Source organism: Macaca thibetana, chromosome 12 (assembly GCF_024542745.1).
Source record: "Macaca thibetana thibetana isolate TM-01 chromosome 12, ASM2454274v1, whole genome shotgun sequence".
Taxonomy (NCBI): domain Eukaryota; kingdom Metazoa; phylum Chordata; class Mammalia; order Primates; family Cercopithecidae; genus Macaca; species Macaca thibetana.
Window position 1 is genome coordinate 111,663,380 of NC_065589.1, and position 8,583 is coordinate 111,671,962.

Below are 8,583 nucleotides of genomic sequence, written 5' to 3' on the forward strand. Positions count from 1 at the left end.
AATATCTACACTTAATTTAGAGTATGACTCTGAAATAAAGTCTTTTTACCTAAAGGAAGTGAGTCAAACTATTTTCACAACTAGTCTGGCATTGATTTCTTTCTCTGATGATTTGCATGGGGGTTTCTCGGGGCACTGCTTCTGGGTACGGAAGTTCTTATCACTTGTAATTCCTCAAAACCTGAAGCATGTGGACTAGAAATTGAGTATAGGAGAATAAAATAAAACAGACAACAAAGAGAGGATCATGAAAATGCAAATCCCAGCTGCTCCACAGGGTTCATTTTGTCTCATCTTCTCTGTGAAACCTTCACCTACTGCTCTAACTCCATACACTGATAGGGTCCTCTCTAATGTCTACAGATCCTACAACTGTTCTGTGAAATATGTGACTAAAATTTGTACAGCGTTAGGTCAGTTTTTTGGTCTTTAAAAACTGCAAGCTTTTTCTCTAAATTGGGATGAAAACCAAACTCTGAAGTATTTAAGGAAGCTTATTCTGAGCCAATATGAGTGACCATGACCCAAGAAAGAGTCCCAAGTCGTTCTGAGAAAGTTGCCTAAGGTGGTCGGGATACAGTTTGGTTTTATGTAATTTAGGGAGACAGAAATTATAGGTAAAATCATAAATCAATATGCAGAATGTATATATTGGTTCAGCCTAAAGAAGAGGGATATCTTCAAGGGGCAGATGTCAGGTCATTAAGTAGATTCAAAGATTTTCTGATTGGCAATTGTTGCAAGAGTTAAGCTTTGTCTAAAGACTTGAAATCAGTAGAAAGAAATGTTTTAGTTAAGATAAAAGAGGATGTGGAGGCCAAGGTTCTTGTTCTGAAGCCTCCAGTTAGCAGCCTTCAGAGAGAATAGATAGTAAATGTCTCTTTTTAGACCTTAAATGTGTCAATTAAACTCTCATTTAATTTCTCCTAGATCTGGGAAAGGTCTGGAAAGAGAAGTTCTGGCTGCATTAATGGAGATTGTCTCCAGAACCAAATTTCCTCCTAAAAAGATCACTTTGAAGAGCCATTTCAAAATATGTCAAAGAATGTATTTTGGAGTAAAATATTTTGATTTCTTTTAGGGTCTGCTATCTGCCACATGATGCTATACTAAAGTCATGATGGAATTTGGTATTTTATTTCTATAAAGAGTCTGTGTGGTCAGTCTTATGATCTCTGTTTTAATGTTAATGCTGGTCAGTTGTGCCTAAACTACAAACAGAGGGGCTATAAGGAGGTGTGTCCAACCTCCCTTCACTGTCATGGCTGGAAATTCAGTTTTTCAAGTTTCTCTTGGGCCCCTTGGCCAAGAGGGGGTTCGTTCAGTCATTTGTGACCTTGGATTTTATTTTTGGTTTATAGGGTATCAGGGCCTTTGGGATGAAGGCCATGTCTTACCTGGAAAATGCCTAAAAATGGAGTAGATTGTACCTTGAGCAGTTTTTCAGAGGTTCAATTACAAACTCTAAAGCAAGCATGAGAAAAAGCACATTATTGGAGTAAGTATGATTGATGTTGTTATGAAGACTATTATTGATTTATTTGTGTCTCCAAATCATTCTAGAAAGAGAATTGAGACAGCTTATCTTATCTATCTTTCTATCTGCATGCATACAATGGGATAAATTGCGAAAATAAAGGTGAGGAAATGGCAGCAAAGGGAAAATGAAATCAGGAAAACAGGATACATCGAGAGGTTTGATAACACATAATGAATACCATAAGACACTATTCAACCACTGGAGATGAGCCCCAAATTTGGTTGTAAATTTACCAGCAGCCACAACAAAGGGGAAACACAATCCATTGCAAAAATTATGGGGCCTGTAAAAGGAAAACTAAGCAAAGGCAGGAAAATCTGTTCTTTTTGGTTCTGTGAGTCCAGTGACCCATGACTCACGGACTCATGATTCCTGAGAAGAGGCACTGACTTGGTGCTGTGGATAATGTCATTGCCAACATTTTAAAAAAGAATCAGAGTTCTCATAGCATCCCCCAAGTCATGCTAGTGGCATGCACTTCGACAGAAGTAGTTCAATGAGGCTCAAAACTGTACATCATGCAGTAGTATTTCTCTTGAACTGAGAGTGCACAAGTGCTATGTTGTTTGTATATCAGTGTTGCCAGACTTTCTCCTTAGTTCAGCTAAAAACAGGGTCCTTGTCACCTGACCATGAAGATTAGGCTTGCAGACACTTTGAAGGGTGAGAAAGGCAGGGATTATTGGGTGAAAAGGAAAAAAAAAAAAAAGGGAAACAGGGATTCTCAGCAAAACGAGAGTCCTGCTAGCAGGCTTCCCACATCACAGACTGAATCCCAGTTACCACCTTGGAACAGGAGAGGCCAGACTCCTCCCCACTGCAAACAGTAGAAACTTCTTGAGGCTCCACCCCTGTGTGCACTCCTCTCAGCGTGCAGGCTGGTTGGACGTTCTTCCAGGGAGCCCTTGTTACTTGACTGTCTCATCAGTAGGCATTGGTAATCCATCCAGTGAAAGCAGGTTTGACAAACTGTCACTAAACTTACGGAAGTGTACCTCAGAAGAAGGTAATAAAATCTCTCTGAAAGAGGAAACCTCAATATGTAAATACATAGGTGGGAAAAATAGCTCTTTGAAATTGTAAATTTTGTATGAGTTCTTTGTAGGTTCTGGATATTAGCCCTTTGTCAGATGAGTAGATTGCAAAAATTTTCTCCCATTCTGTAGGTTGCCTGTTCACTCTGATGGTAGTGTCTTTTGCTGTGCAGAAGCTCTTTAGTTTAATGAGATCCCATTTGTCAATTTTGGCTTTTGCTGCCGTTGCTTTTGGTGTTTTAGACATGAAATCTTTGCCCATGCCTATGTCCTGAATGGTACTACCTAGGTTTTCCTCTAGGATTTTTATGGTATTAGGTCTAACATTTAAGTCTCTAATCCATCTTGAATTAATTTTTGTATAAGGAGTAAGGAAAGGATCCAGTTTCAGCTTTCTACTTATGGCTAGCCAATTTTCCCAGCACCATTTATTAAATAGGGAATCCTTTCCCCATTTCTTGTTTCTCTCAGGTTTGTCAAAGATCAAATGGCTGTAGATGTGTGGTATTATTTCTGAGGACTCTGTTCTGTTCCATTGGTCTATATCTCTGTTTTGGTACCAGTACCATGCTGTTTTGGTTACTGTAGCCTTGTAGTAGAACTCAAACAAATTTACAAGAAAAAAACAAACAACCCCATCAAAAAGTGGGCAAAGGACATGAACAGACATTTCTCAAAAGAAGACATTCATACAGCCAACAGACACATGAAAAAATGCTCATCATCACTGGCCATCAGAGAAATGCAAATCAAAACCACAATGAGATACCATCTCACACCAGTTAGAATGGCAATCATTAAAAAGTCAGGAAACAACAGGTGCTGGAGAGGATGTGGAGAAATAGGAACACTTTTACACTGTTGGTGGGATTGTAAACTAGTTCAACCATTATGGAAAACAGTATGGCGATTCCTCAAGGATCTAGAACTAGATGTACCATATGACCCAGCCATCCCATTACTGGGTATATACCCAAAGGATTATAAATTATGCTGCTATAAAGACACATGCACACGTATGTGTATTGCAGCACTATTCACAATAGCAAAGACTTGGAATCAACCCAAATGTCCATCAGTGACAGATTGGATTAAGAAAATGTGGCACATATACACCATGGAATACTATGCAGCCATAAAAAAGGATGAGTTTGAGTCCTTTGTAGGGACTTGGATGCAGCTGGAATCCATCATTCTTAGCAAACTATCACAAGAACAGAAAACCAAACACCGCATGTTCTCACTCATAGGTGGGAACTGAACAATGAGATCACTCGGACTCAGGAAGGGGAACATCACACACCGGGGCCTATCATGGGGAGGGGGGGGGGGGGGGCGGGATTGCATTGGGAGTTATACCTGATGTAAATGACGAGTTGATGGGTGCAGCACAGCAACATGGCACAAGTATACATATGTAACAAACCTGCACGTTATGCACATGTACCCTACAACTTAAAGTATAATAATAATAAATAAATTTAAAAAAAAATAAAAATTAAAAAAAAATAAAAATAAAAAAAAAAAAAAAAAAAAGAAATTGTAAATTTTGTAAATATATAGGAAAAATAGCTGATTTGAAACAACTGAAAAGTAATTATAATATAAAGATTCGTGACCATGTCTTTCATACTAGCAAATGAGAAAAACAGGATCAAATTTTATCTATAATTGCATATCTAAAATCTCAAGGGAAAGAATAAAGAGGAGAAAATGCTTACAGGTATCTGTGAATCCACATCCAGGAAATAAGGTAAGGAGTTTTGTTTTGCGTTGATAGTATCTTGGTAGTGGTGGTACTGGGTGGCTATCCCACCTCTCAGAATGCAGGTGTGGTAGGGGCTGGGAAAGGGGCACAGCATGAAGAATATTCATGAATCAGGGTGGGCTAAGGGAAGTAGGGTATTTGGTAAAGAGAAGGGGGAATAAGCCTGATGACAGGAGAGAGGGAGAGAAGGAAAGCAGGGAAAAAGGAGAAGAGAACAGACAAAAAGAATGAGAAAGAAAGACATGGACAAATGAGAATAGAGAGAGAAAGCAGGGAAGAAAAAAGACATTTCTGAACCTTAAACAGTAATCACCAACTTGACTTAATGGCAGAAAGCAGTTGAGAATAAGAGGCTTCCTTTTCAGAGAACAGGAGGTGAAGAGAAATGAGAAGACTTTTCCCTTTCTCCTCTTCATCAGTCTTCTTTCTGCCCTATAGGTTTTTTCCGTGTCCAGAGACAGTCCTCCAGAAGAAAAGCAGGAGACAAGAGTTAGTGTCCCAGAAAATGAAGCTGAGGCCCAGAAAAGATAGATGACCCATGGCCTTATAAGTGCTAATAAAGACTAGGTTTCCTTTCATGATTGGTGTGGCACCACTGCAGGCTTTTACATAGGTGAGCACTGGAGTTAGATTTTTATTTCAGAAATATCTCTTTGGAAATATTATGGAGGGTTGACCAGAGAAGGCAGTTGCCTTAATTCTGCCTCCACAATGTTGGTGATGAGCCCTCTGATTTCTGGTGTTTCATGCCACTCTGAAGGGGTAAGCATTCTCACTCTGTCCACCATTTCTCCAAGAATGGTCTTATAAAAGGTACAGTGTTCACCGTGACAGACATTGAAGAGCAACGTGCCAGGCTACTTTCTGTAGAATACTTCGAACCTCTCATTGTTATTGAGTTATTCTCTCCTTAAAGACTATCACTCCTCATTCCCAGTAGGAGATAGCTAACTCATTGGCCCACTCTCCATGGCCTTCTTACTCTGGTGTCACCTGTACTTGAAGAATTTCCTGTCCATCTTAATCTAACTCTCCTCTCTGTTCAAATTAATCTACTTTTTTCCCAGACAGGCTTGTTTTATCATTGCTCTTTTTTTTCTTTTTGAAAGGGGCTCTCCACTCCTCTTTTCTGAGCCAAACACTACCTAAACTTTAAGGTCCACGTCTAAGGAGGCAAAACATATTAAGGCCTGGTCCTTGGGTTCAATCTCATGCTTGCTGCTTGCCAGCTAATAGTACAATGTCACAACCAGAATATTGACCCTGATGTAGTCAAAATACAGAATATTTTCATCATTGCAAGGATCCCTTCTGTTACCATTTTATAGCCATACCCATTTCCCTCCTACCGTAACTCCATCCTGGGATCCCTGGCAACCACTAATCTGTTCTTCATGTCTGTAATTTTGTGGTTCCAAGAATGTTATATAAATGGAAGTATATAGTATGTAACATTGTGGGGTTAGCTCTTTTCACTCAGCATAAGCTTCTGGAGATTCATCTAGATTGTTATTATGTCAAGAGTTCATTCCTTTTTATTGCCAAATATGTATTGCATGGTATGGATGCGCCACAGCTTGCTTAACCTTTGACCCATTAAAAGACATTTGTTTCCAGTTTAGCTGTTAAAAATACAACTACTGTGAACATTTGTGTACAGGTTTTCACATGAACCTATATCTTCATATCTTTGAGATAAATACTACATAAGCATATAATCGCTGGATTGTTTAGTAGCCTGCTTTGTTGTTGTTGTTTTTCAGAAATTGCCAAACTCATTTCCACAGTAGATATATGCTTTTATTTTATTTTTATTTTTTATTATACTTTAAGTTCTGTGATACATGTGCAGAACGTGCAGGTTTGTTACATAGGTATGCATGTGCCATGCTGGTTTGCTGTACCCATAAACCCGTCATCTCTGATGATAGTTTCTTTTGCAGTGCAGAAGCCCTTTAGTTTAATTAGATCCCATTCCAACACACATATGGAAAAAAGCTCATCATCACTGGTCATTAGAGAAATTATTTCTTGTAATGCTATGCCTCCCCCTAGCCCCCCACACCCCGAGAGGCCTGACAAGCCCTGGTGTGTGATGCTCTCCTCCCTGTGTCCATGTGTTCTCATTGTTTCAACTCCCACTTATGAGTGAGAACATACGGTGTTTGGTTGTCTGTTCCTGTGTTAATTTGCTGAGAATGATGGTTTCCAGCTGCATCCATGTCCCTACAAAGGACATGAACTCATCCTTTTTCATGGCTGCATAGTATTCCATGGTGTATATGTGCCACATTTTCTTTATCCAATCTATCACTGATGGGCATTTGGGTTGGTTCCAAGTCTTTGCTATTGTGAAGTGCTGTAATAAACATTCATGTTCATGTGTCTTTATAGTAGAATGATTTATAATCCTTTGGGTATATACCCAGTAATGGAATTTCTGGGTCAAGTGATATTTCTGGTTCTAGATCCTTGAGGAATCGCCACACTGTCTTCCACAATAGTTCAACTAATTTATACTCCCACCGACAGTGTAAAAGCATTCCTATTTCTCCACATCCTCTCCAGCATCTGTTGTTTCCTAACTTTTTAATGATTGCCATTCTAACTGGCATGAGATGGTATCTCATTGTGGTCTTGATTTGCATTTCTCTAATGACCAGTGATGAGCTTTTTTCCATATATTTGTTGGCCATATAAATGTCTTCTTTTGAAAAGTGTCTGTTCATATCCTTTGCCCATTTTTTGATGGGGTTGTTTTTTTCTTGTAAATTTGATTAAGTTCCTTGTAAATTCTGCATATTAGCCTTTTGTCAGATGCACAGATTGCAAAAATTTTCTCCCATGCTGTAGGTTGCCTGTTCACTCTGATGATAGTTTCTTTTGCTGTGAAGAAGCTCTTTAGTTTAATTAGATCCCATTTGTCAATTTTAGCTACTGTTGCCATTGCTTTTGGTGTTTTAGTCATGAAGTCTTTGCCCATGCCTATGTCCTGAATGGTATTGCCTAAATTTTCTTCTAGGGTTTTTATGGTTTTAGGTCTTACACTTAAGTCTTTAATCCATCTTGAGTTAATTTTTTGTACAACGTGTAAGGAAGGGGTCCAGTTTCAGTTTTCTGCATATGGCTAGCGAGTTTTCCCAACACCCTTTATTAAATTGGCAATCCTTTCCCTATTGCTTATTTTTCTCAGGATTGTCAAAGATCATATGGTGTAGATGTGAGGCGTTATTTCTGAAGCCTCTGTTCTGTTCCATTGGTCTATATATCTGTTTTGGTACCAGTACCATGCTGTTTTGGTTACTCTAGCCTTGTAGTATAGTTTGAAGTCAGGTAGCATGATGCCTCCAGTTTTGTTCTTTTTGCTTAGGATTGTCTTGGCTATATGGGCTCTATTTTGTTTCCATATGAAATTTAAAGTAGTTTTTTTTTCTAATTCTGTGAAGAAAGTCAATGGTATCTTGATGGGGATAGCATTGAATCTATAAATTACTTTAGGCAGTATGGCCATTTTCATGATATTGATTCTTCCTATCCATGAGCATGGAATGTTTCCCCTTTTGTTTGTGTCCTCTCTTATTTCCTTCATCAGTGATTGATATTTCTCCTTGAAGAGGTCCTTCACATCCCTTTTGAGTTGTATTCCTAAGTATTTTATTTTCTTTGTAACAATTGTGAATGGGAGTTCACTCATGATTTGGGTCTCTGTTTGTCTGTTCTTGGTGTATAGGAATGCTTATGATTTTTGCACATTGATTTTGTATCCTGAGACTTTGTTGAAGTTGCTTATCAGCTTAAGGAGATTTTGGACTGAGACAATGGGGTTTTCTAAATATACAATCATGTCATTTGCAAACAGACAATTTGACTACCTCTCTTTCTATTTGAATACCCTTTATTTCTTTCTCTTGCCTGATCACTCTGGTCAGAACTTCCAATACTATTGAATACTATTGAATAGTATTGAATAGGAGTTGAATAGTAGTGGTGAGAGAGGGCATCCTTGTCTTGTGCTGGTTTTGAAAAGGAATGTTTCCAGCTTTTGCCCATTCATTCTGATACTGGCTGTGGGTTCGTCATAAATAGCTGTTATCATTTTGAGATATGTTCCATCAATACCTAGATTATGGAGAATTTTTAGCACGAAGGAGTGTTGAATTTTATTGAAGGCCTTTTCTGTGTCTATTGAGATAATCTTGTAGTTTTTGTCATGGTTCTGTTCATGTGATGGATTATGTTAA